The sequence below is a fragment of the Enhydra lutris genome, unplaced genomic scaffold, assembly GCF_002288905.1.
Source record: "Enhydra lutris kenyoni isolate GAN:26980312 unplaced genomic scaffold, ASM228890v2 scaffoldscaffold9, whole genome shotgun sequence".
In the NCBI taxonomy this organism is placed as follows: Eukaryota; Metazoa; Chordata; class Mammalia; order Carnivora; family Mustelidae; genus Enhydra; species Enhydra lutris.
Window position 1 is genome coordinate 27287173 of NW_019154093.1, and position 23205 is coordinate 27310377.

Here is a 23205-nt window from a genome sequence, read left to right on the forward strand (position 1 = left end):
GTTACTGTCTTGTATCCATTCTTCTTACCTATGGGACTCTCTTGAACACCTTTTGCAGAGCAGTTCTGGTGGTCATGAATTCCCTCAACTTTCATTTAACTGACAATGTCTTAACTTCTCCCTCACTTTTAAAAAACAGTTTTTCTGGACACAGGATTCTTAGTGACAGCTTTATTCTTTTATAGCACTTTGGATATAACAAACACTATCTTCTGGACCACAAAGTTTCTGATGAGAAATCTGCTGATAATCTTAGTGCAGATACCTTGAATGTGATGATTCACTTCTCTCTTGCTACTTCAGGATTTGCTCTATGTCTTTGGCTTTTTAAAGTTTGATTATAACATATAACCCCTGGTTCATCTTTCTTGAAGCTCACTGAGCTTCTTGGACATTTATATTTATGTATTTCATCAAATTTGGGAAGTTTTCAGCCATTATTTCTTTTTTTTTAAATTAACATATAATGTATTATTTGTTTCAGGGTACAGTTCTGTGGAATCAACAGTCTTACACAATTCACAACACTCACCATATCACATACCCTCCCCAATGTCCATCACCCAGCCATCCTATTACTCTCACCTCCCTCCTTTCCAGAAATCTCAGTTTGTTTCCTGAGATTAAGAGTCTCATGGATTGTTTCCCTCCCTGGTCCCATCTTGTTTCATTTTCTCCCTCCCTTCCCCCCAAAACCCCTGCTCTGCCTCTCAAATTCCTCACATCAGAGAGATCATATGATAATTTTATTTCTCTGATTGACTTATTTCGCTTAGCATAATACCCTCTAGTTCCATCCACGTCATTGCAAATGGCAAGATTTTTTTTTTTGATGGCTGCTTTTATATATATATATATATATATATATACACACCACATCTTCTTTATGCCTTTAACTATTGATGAACATCTAACAGCCATTATTTCTTGAAATATTCTCTCTGCCCCTTCTCTCTTCTCCTTCCAGGACTCCCACACTGCATATGTTGGTCCTCTTGATCACATCCCCCAGGTCTCTTAAATCTATCTTTTCTGTTCCTCAGCTTTGGTAATTTCCACTGTCCTACCTTCAGGTTCACTGATTCTTTCTTCTGCCTGTTAAATCTCCCTTTGAATCTGCCCATTTTTTTGTTGTATTTATCAGCTCCAAAATTTCTTGTTAGTGTTTTGGGGGCGTGTCTAGCTGTATACTGATATTTTCACTTTGTTCATAATCACTTTTTTGACTTACACTTTCCTTTAGTTCTTTAAGCATCTTTAAGACAATTGTTGTAAAGTCATTGTCTAGTATGTCTGCCATTAGATATTCTTAAGGGACAGTTTCTGGTAATTTAATTTTTTTTTTTCTATGAATAGGCCATACTTTCCAGTTTCTTACATGCCTGTCCTTTTTAGTGAACACTGGACATTTGAATCTAATAATGTAACTCTGGATATCAGATTCTACCCCTCCAACAGAGTCTGCTATTTTTGTTATTGTTTTGTTATTGTTCTTTTCCTTCTTTTTCTTTTTCTTCTTCCTACCGCTATCTCTGTGCCTAGGGTTAGCCTGGGACATAAATATAATGTCTCTTTGGGATTTTTCTGAGCATGCACAGTCATTTTCTAATTTTCCCCAAATATGCAGTTGTTTTAAAAAGTTCTAGTCTTCAGTATCTAGCTCCCCTCACCAAAAAGTGAAAAAAAATGAAGTGGGGAGTTGATGGGAGAGGAATGTTACCAGATATTTAGGTGCAGGGCCTGCTAAAATGAGGAGAGGTACAAAACAATGGCTGCCCACCTATATGCACCTGAAGATCAAAAGCCACATTCAGTGAACAGAGCACAGATCACTGATACTTGAAGGACAGGGACCTTTTCCTTACCCTGGTTCTGGCAAGCTGTGTACATGCTGCTCCAGAAACCTGTGCACTGCCATGTGACACAGGTAGGATAGGTGGCAGGTAATGTTGTAAGAGGTGAAACTGACCAAACTTAGGCACAACTCATTGTCCAGTATTCCCCTGGAAGGTACAAGCCTTAAACAGATGCCAGAATTCCAAAATAGATACAGACAGACAGACTCTGTTGGTTTAATTGTAGTCTATCTGGGGAGACAAATCCCTGGCGTTTCCTACTCCACCATCAGAACTGCAACATAATTCTTTAAGACCTCTGAATACTCTAAATTAAAAAGAATCCAAAGTATTTTACCTTATTGTACATATATAGACAGATATGTATACATATTTATAAATAGGGATATATATTTAAGATAAAAATAAATACGTGACCCATTTAAGATAAAAATAAATATAGATATATGTATATCTATATATGTGTAAAATACATATGTAACATATGTGTGAGCTTGTGTGTGTGTGTCCACACATAAGTAGTTATTTGATACTGAATTCTAAACACACACAGAAATATGTCCTTCAACAGCAGGTCAACATATTCATAATAATATAAATATAAGATAAGACAAGCAAGCAAGATATTCTTCTAAGAGAATTCATAAAAATATGAGTTGAAACAGTTACTACATTTTAAAAAGCACAGCCCATATAGTAGCTCAAAACAAAACAAAACAAAAGAACCCCTGAAAACTAAGATTTTTGAAAACTAAGATAAACATTTCAAGAGACATTACAAATCCAAGAATTATCTACTATGAGGTATTCTGTTACACATACCAAAATAATATCCAAAATTTTTTCACACTAAAAGTGTTAATCAGGGGCAATGGGTGGCTCAGTCCATTAAGCATCCAACTCTTGACTGTGGCTCAGGTCATGATCTCAGAGTCATGAGATCAAACCCTGCATTGGGCTCCACACTGAACACAGAGCCCACTTAAGATTCCCCCCCCCCACTTGCATGCTCTCTCTCTAAAATAAAACAAAAATAAATAAAAGTGATAATCAAAAGTAAAATAAAGTACCTTCCTCTTCTTAAAAAACACAAAGACAATCTTTAAAGCAATATTTGATATTCAGAAATAGAAGAAAATAATTACCCCACAGACTGAAAAATATTCCCAACTTAAAAGTATTCCAAAAGGACTGACGGTATCTGCTTTAATAGTAAGAAAAAGATACTGAAGTGTGTCTGTATTTCCAAAACCCAATTCAAAGAACCATTAATGTGAGATAACTTTGTTTTCAAAAGGGGTATTTTACTTATATTTTCCTAGTTTGTGAAAAACAAGTGATGGGATATCAGTAAGATATGGGAATAAGAAGCAATGGACCCTTCTTCCCAACACAAACACACTGATTTAACAATATACAGACAAATTCTCTTTCTGAGAGATCCAGAAACTAGCTTAGATGCTCCTGTACCTTAGACAACTGTGAATCATACACATCAAAGCCAGTAGGAAGATTTGGGACAGCCTCTTGCCATAATCCCTACCCTACACTAGCTTCTCCCTAGTAAGGGGAAGAATTGGATGATGTATCCAACATTCCAACTTTTCCAGGGCTGTCCAAGGAACTGGCTTCTGTCTTGTCTCAAAGCACTGATGAAATGCAGCACATGGTTGGCCTGGAGGCCAGTGAGAATAAGGATAGCAGTCTCAACTAGCACACAAACAACTGCAATAGCCCCTCCCTCCAACAGAGAGTGAGTGGGAAAATTCCCCAGATCTGAGCTTCTCCTCCCTGGGGAGGAAAGAAAGTGAACCATATATTTAATGTTCCAACATTTCTGGGAGTTGCCTGAGAAAATGCCTACAATTCACCTATCACAGAGTAATGATAGGATCTGGTGTACTTTATTTATTTATATGAGGGGCAGAGAGAGAGAATCTTAAGCAGATTCCACACCCAGCAGAAAGCCCAATATAGGGCTTGATCTCACCACCCTGAAATAATGACCTGAGCCAAATTCAAGAGTTGGAAGTTCAGCCCACTGAGCCACCCAGGCTCCCCAAGGACCTGGCATACCTGAGATGTCTAGGTTCCACTAAGAACAAAAATGGGGTTGGACTGGCACAAAGGTTTGAGAGGGCCACAAAGTATCTGGCTGGGCTAATTGGTTAGGATCCTCTCCTATGGAAGGCCAGTTCACGAAGCCTGGAAAAGCTGGCTGCTTTTTTCTAATGTAAAGATACCAACTCAGGGTCAAGGAAAATGAACAGCCAGGGAAATATATCCCACAGGAAAAACTTAAATCTTCAGAAAGTGATGCTAATGAAACATATATGTAATTTACCTGAGAGAGTCAAAGTAACCCTCATAAAGATAGTCACCCAGGTCAGAAGAAATACATAAACAAAGGTGAGAATAACAGAGATAGAAATATTTAAAAATGCCAAACAGAAATCTTAGAAATGCAAAATAAATGCACTGAAAAATTTACTACTATAAGAATTCAACAGCAGACTTAGATCCAGAAAGGATCAGTGAACTCAAAGACAAGTCACAGGAAATTATCCAGAAAAGTAAAAAAAATAAATAAATAAAAATAAAAGAATGAAGGAAACTTAAGCATTTATAGAACACCATCCAGTAGACCAATATATGCATTATCGAAGTCCCAGAAAAGGAAAGAGAGAGAAAAGAGCACAAAGTTTACTCAGAGAAATAACAGCTGAAAATTTTCCACTTCTGGGGAAGAAAAGGATATCCAGATCCAGGAAACCCAGAGACAAACTGTGAAAGATGAACTCAAAGATATCAATTATATAGACACATTGTAAGCAATTTTTAAAAGTCAAAGACAAAGAATTTGGGGGGGGGGGGGAAGAAAAGAAAAAGAAAGAAAAGTATATCAGTATGTACAAGGGCACCTCCACAAGTCTTCCCAGCAGACTCCTTGAGGGCCAGATGGGAGTGGGACATTATTCAAAGTGCTGAAAAAAAAATTGCCAACCAAAACTGTCCTTCAAGAATGAAGGACACAGACTTTCTCAAACAAAATCTGAGGGATTTCATTGCCACTAGAACTGCCTTACAAGAAACATTAAAGAGAACTCTTCAAGATGAAGAAAAGAACTATAAACAGCAATACAAAAGCACTGAAAGTATAAAACTCACTGGTAAAGGTAAATATATAGACAAATACAGAATACTGTAATATTGTAATAGTAGCAGATAAATTATTTTAATTCTAGTTCAGTCAGTAGTATTAAAAATAACTAAGAATGTTAGTGAATATACAATATTAAAATTTGTAAACTGTGAAATCAATAACATAAATAAAATTTTTGTATATAACTGAAGTTAAATTATTATCAGCTTAAAATAGACTATTATAACTACAAAACATTTTGGTAAGTTCCATAGTAACCACAAAGAAAGTACCCATATAAGATATACAAAAGAAAAAGGAATCAAAGCATGTCAATACAAAAAAAAATCAACAAAATACAGTGATGGCACCAGAAGGAAAGGACTAAAGAACTGTAAGACAAAGAGAAAACAATTAAAAAAGCAACAGTAAGTTCTTTCCCTATCAATTTCTTTAAATGTAAATGCATTATGCTCCTCACTCAAAAGACAGAGTTTCTGAAAGAATGAAAAAATAACATCCCACTATATGTAGTCTACCAAGACTTATTTAAAGGACACAGATAGTTTGAAAGTGAAGGGCTAGAAAAAAAATATTCTATGCAAATTCGTAACCAAAAGAGAGCAGGGGTGACTATACATAAATCAGACAAAACACAATTCAAGACAAAATCTGTCACAAAAGCAAAGGGACATTATACAATGATAAAAGGATCAATAAACATGGAAGATATAATAATTACAAATACATATGCACCAACATCACAGTAAACATTGGTAGAACTGAAGAGAGAAACAGACAACAATATAATAGTGGGAGACTGTAAGGCCCTACTTTAAATAATGCACAGAAAATCCAGACAGAAAAATCAAGATGGAAACAGCAGACTTTAACACTATATGCCAAATCGATCTAATAGACATCTACAAAACATTCCAATCAACATAAGGAGAATACTCATTTTCTCAAGCACACATGGAACATTCTTCAGGACAGATCATGTTAGGTCACAAAACACATACCTTTTCCAGTCAGAGTGAAATGAAACTAGAATCCAATAGCTGAAGGAAAACTGAGTATTTACAAGTATGTGCAAATTAAACAACATACTCCCAAAAATCCAACGGGTAAAATTAGAAATGAAAAGGTAAATTACAAAATGTTTTATGACAAACAAAAACAAAAATATAACATATGAAAACTTACACAATGCAACAAAAGCATTATTAGGAAGTTTATAGCAATAAATGTCTACATTAAAAAAGATCTCAAATAAACAACCCAGCTTTACACCTCAAGGAACTATAAAAAAGAACAAACTAAGTATAAAGTTAGCAGAAGGAAGGAAATAATGAAGATTATAGCAGAAATTAACAAAATAGAGGATAGAAAAGCAACAGGAAAAGAAATCAATGAACTAGTAAAAGCTGACTTTTGAAAGGAGAAATTAAATTAACAAACCTTTAGCTAGACTAAGATAAAATGAGAAAAGAAAATCAGAAATTAAAGAGGAGACATTACAACTAAAGTCAGAGAAATAAACAGGATCATAAGGATCACTATGTATTTGTAACTACAAATAGTTACATGTCCCAAAATTGGAAATCTAGAAGAAATGGACAAACCCTAGAAACACACAATTTACTGAGACCAAATCATGAAGAAACAGAAAAATGTGACAAGATCTAAAACAAGAAAGAAGATTGAATCAAGAGTAAAACACCTACTGAAAAAGAAAAGCCCAGAACCAGATGGTTTCACAAATGAGTTCTACCAGACATTTAAAGAAGAGTTAGAGTGGACATCCCTGTTGTGTTCCTGATCTCAAAGGGAAGGCTGTCAGTTTTTCCCCATTGAGGATGATATTCACTGTGGGGTTTTCATAGACAGATTTTATGAAGTTGAGGAATGTTCCCTCTATCCCTATACTTTGAATCGTTTTAATCAGCAACGGATGCTTTTCTTGTCAAATGCTTTTTCTGCATCAACTGAGAGGACCACGTGGTTCTTCTCTCTTCTCTTACTGATTTCTTCTATCATACTGATTGATTTGCAAATGTTAAGCCATCCTTGCATCCCATGGATAAATCCCATCTTGTCATGGTGGATAATCTTGTTTATGTACTGTTGGATCCTATTAGCTAGGATCTTGTTGAGAATCTTGGCATCCATATTCATCAGGGATATTGGTCTGAAATTCTCCTTTTTGGTGGGGTCTTTGCCTGGTCTGGGAATAAGGGTAATACTGGCTTCATAAAAAGAGTTTGGAAGTTTTCCTTCTGTTTCTATTTTTTGAAACAGCTTCAGGAAAACAGGTATTATTTCTTCTTTGAATGTTTGGTAGAATTCTCCAGGGAATCCGTCAGGTCCTGGCTCTTGTTTTTTGGGAGGTTTTTGACTGGGTATTTACCCCAAAGATACAGATGTAGTGAAAAGAAGGGCCATCTGTACCCTAGTGTTCATAGCAGCAATGGCTACAGTTGCCAAACTGTAGAAAGAACCAAGATACCCTTCAACAGACGAATGGATAAAGAAGATATGGTCCATATATACAATGGAGTATTATGCCTCCATCAGAAAGGATGAATACCCAATTTTTGTATCAACATGGACAGGAATGGAAGAGATTATGCTGAGTGAAATAAGTCAAGCAGAGGAAATTATCATATGGTTTCACTAACTTGCGGAGCATAAGAAATAACGTGGAGGACCTTGGGAGATGGGGAGGAGAAGTGAGTTGGGGGAAATCCGAGGGGGAGACAAACCATGAGAGACTGTAGACTCTGAGAAACGAACTGAGGTTTTTGGAGGGGGGGCTTGGGTGAGCCTTTTTGTGGTGGTATTAGGGAGGGCACGTACTGCATGGAGCACTGGGTGTGGTGCATAAACAATGAATTTTGGAACGTTGAAAAAAATAAAATTTAATTTAAAAAAATTAAAAAATAAAGAAGAATTAACACCAATTCTTGTCAAATTCACACAAAAAAGAGTTGAAAAGGAGGGAACACTTCCAAGATCATTTTGCAAAGTCAGCATTATCCTGATACCAAAGCCAAAGACACTAAAAAAACTATACACCCAATATCCTGATAAACACAGATTCAAAACTCCTTAACAAAATACTACCAAACTAAACCCAATAGCACATTGAAAGAATTGTACAACAGGGGTAGTGGGGGAAAATGGCAGAGTAGAAGATCCTAAGATTATCTCCTGCCATGGATTAAGGTGACAACTACAGGTATTGCTACTCACTGTGAAAATGACCTGAAGACTGGCAGAACAGATCTTTCACAGTCAAAATCATAAAAGGAAGGCCACAACAAGAAGTGAAGGAGGGACACAGACACTGTAGGGAACCAAACCTCTGGCAGAGCAACCAGTAAAGAGGAGAAACAATAACAAGTACAGAAGAGGAAGGGTATTAGGCCTAACACTGGGCACTTCCAGGCCTAAGGACCTGAACCAAAAAGACAAATCTCCACAATATCTAGCTTTGAAAATAAATGAGAATGTGTGGACTGCAGGAGATGCATTTATTAACACACCAAAAAACTACCTTCTTCACTCTTCAAGACTATAAAAAATAGCTACTGTATTTCCTAAATATAAGTTTAATGCTTCCTGTCACTCCCCAGTATGTATGTGTGTGTGTATAATTTGTTGTATATAACTTCTTACATAAAACCTATTATATAAAATACACACACACACACACACACACATGATTTTTAACTTACATGTACATCTAATAAATACAGAGGAAAAGTGAAAAAAAAAAAGAAAGAAAGAAGAAAAAAAGAAAATCAATGAGGCTTAACTATAAGGGAGCCAGAAGGCTATAGGAAAACAAGTCTCTGTCTTTAAAAGCCTAGTGCACTATATCATTCAGTCAGAGACCCAGCACAGAAGCATGAATTTAAAAAGTCTTTGTTATACATGAAGATTTATTGTCTAATTTTAGGACGTATGCCAGAGAGGCAGGAATCTGCAGATTTCTCTGGGAAGAGAAGTTATGACAGGCTCCATTCTTCTTGCCTTCCTTTAGCCTAGCTAGCAGGATGCTTGTAGGAGCCAGTTCTGACACTCACTATCACCTTGCTATCACCATTTGCCCCACTGCAGCATTCCCCTACACCCATCCCAGCAGGCACCACTCCAAAGCAGCACCTGTCCTGCCACATGGTAAGCAGCAGGCCAGGAGCAGTGCTCCTCTAAAGTGACTCCTGTCTAGGGGAGGGTAGAAGCAAATGCTACCCTCCAGCATGCCTACAGTATCTACAGCTAGGTTCCTCAGCTAGCTATGCCAATAGCAATTCTTGCTCACCAAATGCATCCAGAGCAATCACAGCAGAAAGCTAGGTTAAGGGCTGGCCTTATCCACCAGCATGCTCATGGTGGTAACAGCCAACCCTCAGCCAGCTGCACCAGGGGCAAGCCACGTCCACCGGTGTGTCCACAGTAGTTTCAGCCAGTCACTGTTAACAGGCAGGCTAAAGGCCAGCTCCAGCCACCAAGACATCCTCAGCACTCACAACCAAGCCACAACAGGAGAGTGCATTCAGCTCACACAGGTGACACCCATGGACCATCTGGTTCTGGCAACCAGAGGAACTGAGCTACTGGGCACTACATTACACCTTTCACATAACATTACTACTTTTAAGACCAAGAGACATATCAGACCTAGTTAATACACAGAAACAAACACAGAGAGTCAGACAAAATGAAAAGACAGAGGAATATGTTCCAAACAAAAGAACAAAGCAAAACCCCAGAAAAAGAGCTACATGAAATGGAAATAAGTAATCTTATATGATGCAGTTCAAAGTAATGGTGATAAAGATATTCACCACACTTAAGAGAAAAATAGATAAATTCAGTGAGAACTTCAAAAAAGAAATAGAAAATATAAAGATAAAGATAATAAATATAAATATATTATAAATAAATATGATATATTTATATTAAATATTAAAAAATATAAAGAGCCAATCAGAGCTGAAGCATACAATAACTGAAATGAAAAATACACCAGAGGGAATCAAAAGCAGATCAGAGGATGCAGAAGAACACATCAGAGATCTAGAAGACTGAATAATGGAAAGCAACCAAGCTGAACAGGGGAAAGAAAAAAATATTAAAAAATGAAGATATGGCACAAACATAGACACATAGATCAATGAAAAATAATAGAAAGCCCAGAAATAAACCCATGTTTATATGGTTAATTAATCTGTAACAAAGGAGGAAAAAATATACAATGGAGAAAATACAGTCTCTTCAATAAATGATGCTGAGAAAACTGGATGACAAGATGCAAAAGAATGAAACTGTGGGCGCCTGGGTGACTCAGTGGGTTAAAGCCTCTGCCTTCGGCTCAGGTCATGATCTCAGGGCCCTGGGATCGAGCCCTACATCGGGTTCTCTGCTCAGTGGGGAGCCTGCTTCCTCCTCTCTCTCTCTGCCTCTCTGCTTACTTGTGATCTCTCTCTGTCAAATAAATAAATAAAATCTTTAAAAAAAAAAAAAGAGTGAAACTGGACCACTCTCTAATACCATACACAAAAGTAAACTCAAAATGGATTAAAGACCCAAGTGTGAGACCTGAAAACATAACAATCCTAGAAGAGAACACAGGCAGTGATTTAACACTGGCCACAGCAATATTTTTCTAGATATGTCTCCTAAGGCAAGGGAAACAAAAGCAAAAATAAACTGCTGGGACTACCTTAAAACAGAGCACTTTTATACAGAGAAGGAAACTATCAACAAAACAAAAACTCAACCTACTGAATGAAAGAAGATATTTACAAATGATACACCTGATAAGGGGTTAATAGCCAAAATATATAAAGAACTTACATAACTCAACACCAAAAAACCCCCCAACAATCCAATTTAGAAATGGGCAGAGGATGTGAACAGACCTTTATTCAAAGAAGACATAAAAATGGTCAGCAGACACATGAAAAACTGCTCCACATCACTAATCATCAGTGAACTACAAAAAGGAAGCACCATAAGATACCACGACACACTTTTAAGAAGGGCTAAAATAAAAAATCAAGAAATAACAAGTGTTCGTGAGAATGTAGAGTAAAAGCAACCCTCACACAAAGCTGGTGGGAATGCAAATTGGTGCAGCCACTGTGGAAAACAGTATAAAAGTTTCTCAAAATTGAAAAATAGAAATACTATATTATCTAGTAATTCCATTACTGGGTATTTATGCAAAGAAAACAAAAAATGTTAATTTCTAAAGATATATGCACCCTATGTTTATTGCAGCATTATTTATAATAGACAAGATATGAAAGCATTCCAAGTGTCCACTGCCAGATGAATGGATAAAGAAGATATGGTATATATACACAATGGAATATTACACAGCCATAAGAAAGAATGAGATCTTGCTATCTGTGACAACCTGGATAGGCCTAGAGGGTACTACACTAAGTGAAAAAAGTCAGACCAAGAAAGACAAATACCATATAATTTCACTTAATGTGGAATCTAAAACAAATGAATAAATAAACAAAAAGCAGAATCAGATCTGCAAATACAGAGAACAAACTGATGGTTGCTGGAGGGAAGTAGGTAGAGGAATAAACAACATGGGTAAAGGAGAATGAGGGATATAAGCTTCCAATTATGGAATGAGTAAGTCACAGGAATAAAAGGCACAGCACGTGAAATACAGTCAATGCTACTGTAAAAGCAGTGTATAATGACAGATTGTAGCTACACTTGTGGTGGGCAGGGCATAACATATAGATATTGAATCAGTATGCTGTACACCCAAAACTAATACAACTTTGTGGCTCAATTGTACTCAAATTTAAAAATTAAAAAATTAGGGGCACCTGCGTGGCTCAGTGGGTTAAAGCCTCTGCCTTCGGATCAGGTCATGATCTCAGGGTTCTGGGATCGAGCCCCACATCGGGCTCTCTGCTCAGCAGGGAGCCTGCTTCCCCCTCTCTCTCAGCCTACCTCTGCCTACTTGTGATCTCTCTCTGTCAAATAAATAAGTTTAAAAATCTTAAAAAAATAATTAAAAAATTAAATATTAAAATCAAAAGTTTTAAAATGAGGATAGGTTAAGGTACCCCTGGGAAAACATCATATTAATATTTGCATTATAAGGGTCCCAGAGAGAGGAGAAGGAAAGATGCAGAAAACTTATTTGAATAAATAATAGCTGAAAACTTCCCTAAGCTGGGGAAGGAAATAGACATCCAGGTACAGGAAACCAACAGAGACCCAAACAAGGTGAACTCAAGGAGGTCCACCAAGACAAATAATAATTACAATTAAAAGATAAAGTGAGAATCTTAAAAGCTTCAAAAGAAAAGCCAATAGTTACATACAAGAAGAACTCTATAAGGCTGTAAGTGATTATTCAGAAGAACTAAGCCAGAACAATATAGTATTATATATTCAAAATGCTATAAAGAAAATACCTACAACCAAGAATACTCTACTTGGTGAGGTTATCATTCATAAAGAGTTTCCCAGACAAACAAAAGTTCATCACCACTGAAGAGGCCTTACAAAAAGTGCTGAATAGTCTTCTTTAAAATGGAAAATAAAAGGCCACAAATAGAAGAAAATTATGGAAGAAAAAAATTTTACTCATAAAAATAAACATATACTTAATAAACATATATCTATATGCTGCCTATAAGAGACTCACTTCAGGGCTAAAGACACACAAAGACTGACAGTAAAGGGATGTAAAAGATACTCCATGCAAAGGTAAGCAAAAAAAAAAAAAAAAAAGGAAAAAAAGAAAAAGGGGGTTACCAATACTTATATCAGACAAAATAGACTTTAAAAAGAGACTGTAATGAAGAGCATTACATAACAACAAAGGGATAAATCCAATAAGAGAATGTAACAATTATAAATATCTATGCCCTCAACATAGGACATATAGAGTGGGGAAAAGACAGTCTAGTTTCTTCAACAAATGATGTTGGATGGCTACACGCAAGTGTACGGCACCACTTTCTTATGGAACATACAAAAATAAACTGAAAATGGATTAAAGACCTAAATACAAGACTTGAAACCATAAAACTCCTATGAGAAAACATAGGCAGTAATTTTCTTGACGTCAGCCTTAGCAATATTTTTCTGGCTATGTCTCCTCCAAGGAACTCAGAGGCAAAAATAAACAACTGAGATGACATCAAACTGAAAAGCTTTTTCACAGTAAAGGAAAGCATCAACAAGATGAAAAGGAAACCTACTGAACAGAGAAGGTTTTTTCAAATAATGTAACTGATAAGGGGTTAATATCCAAAGTATATAAAGAACTCATACAGTGCAACACCAAAAAAAAAAAAAATCCAATTAACAAAAAAGCAGAGGATCTGAAGAGACATTTTTCCAAAAAAGACATAAAAATGGTCAACAGATACATGAGAAAGATGCTCAACATCACTAATCATCAGGGAAATGCAAATCAAAGCCACTATAAGATACCACCTCACACCAGACAGATGGATAGTATAAAAAAGACAAGAAATAGAACATGTGGGCAAAAATGTGAAGAAAAGGAAACCCTTATGCATTGTTGGTGGGAAGGTAAACTGGTATAACTACTATGAAAAACAGTATAAAGATTCCTCAAAAAATAAAGGTAGAAATAACATATGATTCAGTAATTTCACTTCTGGGGATTTACTAAAAAAAAAAAAAAAAAAAATGAAAACACCAATTCACAATAGACAAGATACAAAAGCAAATTAAATGTCCACAATAAAGAAGATATGGCATATATATGCCATGGAATATTACTCAACCATAAATAAAAAATAATTAAATCTTGCCCTCCACGGTAACATGGATGGACTTAGAGGGTATTATGCTAAGTGAAATAAGTCAGACAGAGATACAAAACACATGATTTCACTTAATATGGAATCTACAAAAAACAAATGAACGAACAACAACAACAACAAAAACAGAAACAGACTCATAAATATAAAGAACTGATGTTTACCAGTGGGGAGGGGTTGGAGGAGTAGGAAAGAAAGCTGAATAGGCAACTGAATAGTTACAAAATAAATAAGTCCTGAGGATGAAAAGTACAGCATAGGGAATATAGTCAATAATATTGTAATAACTTTGGATGGTGACATATTGTAATAACACTTAACACGAACATTGTGTAATGAATACAATCATTGAATCACACTATGTTGTATGCCTGAAATTAAAGTGGACCATACTTCGCTAATTTTTTTTTTCATTTTAAAAATAAGCTGTATTTAGCCTGAAAAAACAAATCATACACTATGACCGAGTAAGATTTACTTCTAGGATGCAAGGATGATTGCATATAAAAATCAAGTAATGCAATACACTACATTAACAGAATGAAGGATAGAAATTATATGATTATCTCAACAGATGCAGAAAAAACACCTGACCAACTTCAACACCTTTTCATTAAAAAAAAAGTCAACAAACTAGGAATAGAAGGCAATTACTTTAATATAATAAAAACCGTATATGAAAAAAACCCTAGCAAACAACATAATCAATGGTGAAAAACAAAATTTTTCTTCTAAGATCAAGAACACTCTCATCATTTCTATTCAACACAGTATCAGAACTAGTAAGAGCAATTATGCAAAAAGAAAAAGAAGAAAAAGTACACAAATCAGAAAAAAAGAAGTAAAATTATCTCAGTTCGCAGATGGCATGATCTTGTACATAGAAAACACTAAAGATGCCACAAAAGAAAACTGCTAGAATAAACGAATTTACCAAAATTTCAAGTTACAAAACTAACATAAAATTCAGTTGTGTTTCTATATCCTAAAAACAAACTGTCTGAAAAGCATATTAAGTCAATAACGCCACTTAGCATCAAAACAATAAAATACTTAGGAGTAAATATAACTAAAAGGATCAAGACTTATATACTACAAGCTATGAAACAATGATCAATGAAATTAAAGAACATACAAATAAATTAAAAGATATCCTGTGCTCATGGATGGGAAGACTTAATGTTGTTAAAATCCCCATTGTAGTCAGAGCAACCTACAGATTCAGTACAATTTCTATCAATAGTATTTTTTACAGGAATAGAAAAAACAATCGTAGGGACTCCCAGGTAGCTCAGCCAGTTAAGTGGCTGCCTTTGGCTCCACTCATGATCCCTGGGTCCTGGGATCGAGCCCACGTCAAGCTCCCTGCTCAGTAGGGAACCTGCTTCTCCCTCTCCCTCTTCCCCCAATTATGCTCTTTCACTCTCTAGTTCAAATAAATAAATAAAATCTTTTTTTTTTAAATCCTAAAATTCACAAAGAACCACCAAAGATCCCAAAAAAGCAAAATAATCTTAATAAAGAAGAAAGGTAAAGGTATCATACTTCCTAATTTCAAAATGTGTTAAAAAGCTGCAATAATTAAAACATAATCAATAATTAAAACATAATTATACTGACAGAAAGACAGACATACAGACCATCTGAACAGAATACAGAGCCCAGAAATAATCCAGTCAAGTGATCTTTGACAAAAGTGCCAAAAATATACAATGAACAAAAAATAGTCTCTTCATTAAATGGTGTTGGGAAAACTGGATATTCACATATAAAACAATGGAACTGGACCCTCACTTTACACCACAGACAAAAATGAAATCAAGATGGATTAAAACCTTAAACATAGAACTTGAAACATGTGAAACTCCTCAAAGAAAACATAGGGGAAAAAGCTTCATGACATTGATCTTGGCAATGATTTCTTGGATATGACACCCAAAGCACAAGCAACAAAAGCAAAAACTGACACATGGGACTACATCAAACTAAAAAGCTTCTGCACAATGAAGAAAATAATTAACAGAGTGAAAGGCAACCTACAGGATGGGAGAAAATATTTGCAGACCATACAACTAATAAGGGGTTAATACTTCATACAAAAAAACTCCTATAACAATAACCAAAAAACAAATTAACAATTAAAATTGGGCAAAAAACGTAAATAGTCCTCCAAAAACAACGTAAGAATGACCAACAGGTATATTCAGAAATCCTCAACATCACTAGCCGCCAGGGGAAAGGAAACCAAAAACCACAATGCGAGATCACCACACGTGTGTCAGGATGGCTGATTTAAAAAATGAACAAATAAAAGGGTAAGTGTTAGTGAGAACACAGAGAAAAGTGGAACCCTAGTACACTGTCAGTGGAATGTAAAACAGTACAGCCACTACAGAAAATAGCATGTGCATTTCTCAAAAAATTAAAAATAGAACTATTATATGATCCAACATTCCCACGTATGGGTACTTATATAAAAGAACTGAAAGCAGGATCTCAAACAGATATCAGCACTCTTATGTTCACTGCAGCGTTACGCATAACAATCAAGATGTGGAAACAATCTAAACGTCCATCAGTGGAAAAATGGAGAAAGAAAAGTGGTATATACATACAATAAAATATTATTCAGTTTTTAAAAAGAAGGAAATCCTACCACATGCAGCAACATGGGTAAACTTTGAGGATATTATGCTAAGTGAAATAAACCTAGTCACAAAAAGACAAATATAGCATGATTCCACTTATGTGAGGCATTTAAAATACTCAAACTCACATAAGCAGAGGGTAGATGGTAGCTGCCAGGGCTGGGTATAGGGAGATACAATGTTGCTATTCAAAAGGCAGAAAGTTTCAGTTATACAAGATGAATAAATTCTAAAGATCTGCTGTACCACCTTGTGCCTACAGTTAATAGTACTGTATTATACAAATTAAAAATTTGTTAAGATGATAGATCTCATTAATCTCGTTAAATATTCTTGCCACAGTAAAAAAAAAAAGATAAAATGATAATTATTTATCAAATTATAGATCAATTATAGATCAAAATAGAAATATTTAGAAAATAAATATTCAGTTCATCACAAGCCTAACTCACTTGCCTCAATACAAATTATGATAGGGGTGCCTGGATGGCTCAGTTGGTTGAGTATCCAACTCTTGATTCTGGCTCAGGTCACGATCTCAGGGTCCTATGACTGAGCCCTGTGTTGGGCTCTCTGCTTGGCATGGAGTCCACTTGAGATTTTCTCTCTCTCTCTCTCCCTCTGCCCCTCCTTCTACTTGCATGCTCTCTTCTCCCTCTCATAAATAAATAAATAAAATCTTTTTTAAAAGAGTAAAGTAAGGAACTTGTGTTTACCAGGTGTCCGCAAGTACATTAAGAAAAAGTGGGTAATTTCTAGACTAGGTTTTCTTCTTAAAATAGAACTAGTTACTGTCAGAGTTAACCAGGGAAATATAAGAAAATTTGTCTCAGCGAAATACATAGGTCCCAGAATACTTTTTGAGGCATTATACTGGGACAATGGGAAAAGGAGAAACAAAAAGACTGGGTTCAAAATACCATTTATTTTATTTAACTAATAATTACTTACATGGAGCTAAATGCCAGGTATTGTTCTAAGCGTATGACAAATATTAACTCACTGAATCATCATAACAAACTTCTGAGTTAAGTACTATTATTACACTCATTTTACAGATAAGAATAAACCAAGACCCACGAGGTCAAGTAATTTGTTGAAAATAACATAACTAGTAAGTGACAGAGTTAGGATTTAAACACAAGTAAAATGATTGAAGTGTTTGTGACCTTGGGCCAATAACTTAGTCTCCAGGGGTCTCAGATTCATCTATAAAAATGAAATGAGAGCAGGGGATCATTAGGATTAAATGTGTTAACTTTTGTAAAGTAGTCAGTCCAGATCCAGAACACAGTGGATACTATTTCTACTCTTACTTTCCCCTGGTGAGCAACCAATATTATAGGATATTAGGTTCGGTCATAAGTGATGATATCACAAATTTACAACTGAAGGATTAAGTTTAATTATCAACATGCATGAATATGCATTAAGGGACATATTAATTGAAAAAGGATTTGCTACTATTCAATTAGAAACTCAGTGGGATATGATATTCATAAGAGTACAATAGCAGAAAAGCTATGCTTCTATTTGAACATTTCCAATGCCAAAACAACACTGGAAAAAAATGTATAAATAAATCCAGACCCAGTATATCCTACCTGCAGCCAAAATTTTCATTAAAAATGTAACGATAAAAGCATGTCTGAATTTTGCTTTCTATTCACCTAGACTCTCCAACAAAACTCCTGTCAGCAATAACCCTAAGAGGTAAAGTCTGACATTAGCAGTTCAGAGTCATTTTTTAGAAAGCCATTAACAGTTTACACTTGTCTCAGTCCTTGTGACATCCTCTCCTGTATTTCACAGACAAGTGGTTGGTAAAATGGTTATCTGAGATAATACTACAGAGGACTATGGCAGAAGGGTAGTTTGACTCCCAGAGGTAGAAGAACACACTGAGGCTATTTTAAGATACCATTTAAAAAGACCAAACATAAACCTGACAATTCACATACCTGTACCCCTGGGGCAAATAATATATGTTAATCAAAAAATTAAAAAAAAAAAAAAAAAAGACCGAACAGATTTTCAAAAAATGGCGATCTTAGAGGTTGTGCAGCAGAAAACCGAGACTGTTCCTGATGCATTAAGATAACGGGAGAAAGTTCCACTTCATAAACAAATGCACCTTTGTTGAAAAATCTTGCTATCTGTGAGAGCTTTGTCAGGTTCCTTGGTTCCTCTATCCCTGAGTTTCTTCTGTAAGATGAGGATAATATAACACCTGTACTTCACAGGGTTGTTATGAAAATTACAGAGTTAACACATGCAAACACACGCACGCGCCCCGCACGCAGAGATGTCAGTTCACGTCACTGCCGTCTGCTGTCAGTGTCGTCATCAGTGCTATCAGCACCGCCGTCACCACTGTCGCCGCCGACTGCCGGGAAACCGGCTCCCCCGGTCTCTCACTGTCATACATTCACTGTCCCAATCCCTCTGATGGCATCACTCACTAAAGCGCACTTTACGGTGGAACCCATTTCTTGTATAAACAACATTTTGCAGTCAATACTTAAAAATTGCTCTTTTCCAACTGAACGTGACATAGGCTCGAGATGGTTTCAAGTAAACCATTCTCAGTAGCTGCCAATCCCTCTCATTAAAAACAAAACAAAAGAACCTTGACTTACCAAAACCATTTTATATGCCCTAACAAAGAGAAATAGGAAGACTTGCATCATTTTGTTAATTCATTTCATTTTAAAGTTTTTTGCATCTTTTGGTTGCCAACATGTCAGTTTATCAATCAATACAATAAAGTTTTAATAAATTTCCATGTACATATTTTTCCCCCCATCCTAAAGTTTTATCTTAAGATTCAACATTTGGAGCTAAAAATCATTGCAACTAAAAAAATGAAATGAATACACAAAACCTTGTCTCATTTGTCTAGGTGATACAATGAGGTTCACGCTTTATGAAAATCTACATTGTAACACACCTAGTAAATGAGATGTTCTCCCCATTTACTGTTTTTTATTCTTAAACAACTAAGCAAAGCACCTAAGATATTAACCCAAATAGAACACAAAAATAGTGTTCTATGACAAAGGCTCAGATTACCAACTTGAAAAACTCTGAGACCTGGGCATAGGCTCTTTCTAACTAGGTGCATGTTATAGGAGAAATCACTTCACCTCTTTGGACCCCAATTTCATAATCTGTAAAAGGAGAAGATGGATTAGATTATCTCCAACTTTCTTTCCTGTTCCAAAAGTCTATGATTTTAACCTATTATTTACAGAAATTTTAGAATTTTTATTTTATTTTTTTTACGAAAGTAGATTCTATTACCTATTTCCGTCACTAGATGGTGCTATCTGCATAGTTATTCGGGCTACTTGAAGAGGCAGCATCTCTGTACATCAACACTTAACAAATTTGGGGGCTCTCCAGGCCATTATAGCAGATTCAAGATCTCTGTCTCCATCCCCACCCCGCATCCCCAATAAACACCAGTAATCTCTACTACCTAATCACTGTTATAATCACAGTCACATACAGCGAGTGCCCTACTAAAAGGCGGCTCCTGAATTAAAACCACAGGAAAAAAAATTAGTTTCCTTTTTCATATTTAAAAAACAGATACTAAAAAATAAAAATGACTTAGTTGTGGTGAGATCACTCATTTATGTAAATGACTGTAAAGTGTCGAATTATCTTTACAGTGACAAATGAATACACACCTACACACATAAAATCAAATACTTAGTTTGATTGTCAGCTGGTAACTGTACATCTAGTTATGATTCTCTGGGTCACACCTTAGCCCAACCAGTTTTTAACCAACCCTGTATTAGTCTTTCTGATAATTTATGTAATGATAAACTAAATGTCTTATAAATGAAAAATTAAAACCATAAAAATATAAACATACAAAATAAACTCAAACCTAATAACAAAGCACAACTAGAGAGCACTCTAAGGGAGGCAAGCTGCCTATTTTCAGAGACCTCCTGAATAACCTGATTTTAATGAATTTTCCATATTCTGTCTAGTTCATGGCCTTAAAATCTCATAAATCTAATGAGACAGCACGTGACCAATAGATCCATCTCACAAGAACAGTTCCCGTTAACCAAGTCCACAAGATTGATAAAAAAGCAGAATATCAACTTGTTTAAAAACAGAGCTACCCTGTGACCCTGCAACTGCACTACTGGGCATTTACCCCAAAGATACAGATGTAGTGAAAAGAAGGGCCGTCTGTACCCCAGTGTTCATAGCAGCAATGTCCACAATAGCCAAACTGTGGAAAGAGCCAAGATGCCCTTCAAGAGACAAATGGATAAAGATGATATGGTCCATATATACAATGGAATATTACTGAGCCATCAGAAAGGATGAATACCCAACTTTTGCATCAGCATGGATGGAACTGAAGAGTATTATACTAAATGAAAAAAGTCAAGCAGAGAAATTCAATTATCATATGGTTTCACTTATTTGTGGAACGTAAGGAATAGTATGGAGGACATTAGGAGAAGGAAGAGAAAAATGAAGGGGGAGTCAAAGGAAGAGATGAACCATAAGAGACTATGGACTCCAGGAAACAAACTGAGGGTTTCAGAGGGGAGGGGTTTCAGCGGATGGTTACCCCCTTGATGGGTATTAAGGGAGGCACGTATTGCATGGAGCACTGGGGGTCACACACAAACAATGAATCATGGAGGAGTGCCTGGGTGACTCAGTCGTTAAGCATCTGCCTTCGGTTCAGGTCATGATCCCAGGGTCCTGGGATGGAGCTCCACATCGTTGGGCTCCCTGCTCAGTAGGAATCCTGCTTATCCCTCTCCAAGTCCCCTTGCTGTGTTCTGTCTCTCTCTTTTTCTCTGTTAAATAAATAAATAAAATCTTTAAAAAAAAAAAAAAAAACAATGAATCACGGAACACTACATCAAAAACTAATGATATACTATATGGTGACTAACATAATTAAAAAAAAAAAAAAGGAAGTCCTCAAAAAAAAAAAAAAATCAACTTGTTAATGTGTGGCAATAACTACTACTGCCAAAACTACCAAGGGCACAGGGCACCTGCATCCTCAATTCATCATGTTCTTTCCCTTTTAGGCATGGGACCAAGGAAGCCAGGCTATAATGACAAGGTTGCCTAATAAGGACAGAATTAGGAATAAGATAATTACATTCTGTGATTTAAATATTAAATGGCAAGAAGTCAAGAAAGTCTCATGCATCAATGTCTAAAAAGAGGATACAAGCCACAACTAAGAATCAAGTGGAGGACATGTAAAATAACCCTCTGAGGTAGTAGTTATCATTATTCCCATTTTTTAGACTAGAAAAGAGACTTAGAAAGGGTAAGTGATTTGCACACAATGACGAAAAGAGACAAGAGGTCAAACACAGGTCAGTCTGACTCTGGAGTCCAAGGTTCCAACCTCTATGCTGGGTAAGATATAAAGATATAAAATCTCTTGCCACTGGTGCTCTTGAACTCTACATTTTAGCACAACGAGTTTTTAACTCCTGGACTAAGCAATCATTACTTTTGCCTTTGAACATGCTGTCCGCCATGCCAAAAACACCCCCATCAAGATCTTCACCAGGAAAACTACTACTTAGCTTTCAGATGTCTTCTGTAAATATCTTTTTCTCAGTCTAATCTCTAGGCCAAGTTCTCATCCCCAGCTAATGTTACATTTCTGCTCTCTTTTTTCAGGGGATCTTGTGTATCTCTGTCACAATACTTTAAACTATAAAAATCATTTATTTAATGTCTCTGCTTTTTACTCAAATTCTGACCTCCATAAAGGTATTGTGTATCCCTACATTCTAGAAGATGATATATACACTGAATCAATAAATAGAAATCAACATAATAGGTCAGAAAAGGTCTATGCATATCAATGTAAAAAGTGTCACCTTGGTCTCAAAGATGTCTTCTAATAGGGTTTATTAACAAATATGAAAAAGAATGTGCCAATCAAAAGTAGAATATGAAAAATCTGATGGCAAATGCTGGCCAGTGTCCACTTAAGTCTTACCTTGAGAAAGTAAATGTCCTAGCTGACTGGACCTAACTATTATGAGAAGGGAAATATGACTGGAGTCAATGAAAGCTGTAATGAGGCTGGCACAGAAGTTCAGGTGAAATGCCAATGGTGGAGACAGAAACATATTGAGATACATTTTATAGATATAACTACTGACACTTGGTAAAAAATTGCACATGAATGATAAAAAAGAAGGAAGTATTAAGGAGGACTCCAGATTTTTTCCAAAAGTGACTGAATAGAAGGTGGTTTGTTTATTTATTGGGGAAAGGAAGACTAGAAGTAGATGTGAGGGGAAAATCAAGGATATATTGAACATATTAGGTTTGAGATACTTATGAAATAGAAAGAGGAAATAACAGGCAGATATTTTGGTTTTTATTTTTGTTTTTAATTTTTTGACTATAGCTGAATCACAGGCATATATTTAAGTATAAAGGATTAGAAGACTAGTGCTCCTAGGACTTTAATTGTATTGATTCTATAATATAGATCCAATTACCATTCCTATCCTATAGATGGGGAGAACTGAAGTATAGAAAGGATAAAAAGCTCACCCAGGATCACATAGCTAGTTCTCTAGAGCTGGCAAAGCAGATCCTCAGACTTGGCCAGTCAAGTTCCTGAGCTTGCTCATTATCATTATACTACATTGCTTCTTTGGCAGCTGATATCTCCACACCATGGG

At 35.9% G+C, this 23205-nt stretch overlaps 1 protein-coding gene across 6 annotated transcripts in view; it reads right to left on the minus strand.

The window, feature by feature from the left end:
* LOC111143490 (OMA1 zinc metallopeptidase) overlaps positions 1–23205 on the minus strand; it is a 97720-nt gene that overhangs the window by 43041 nt on the left and 31474 nt on the right. The window lies entirely within an intron of this gene.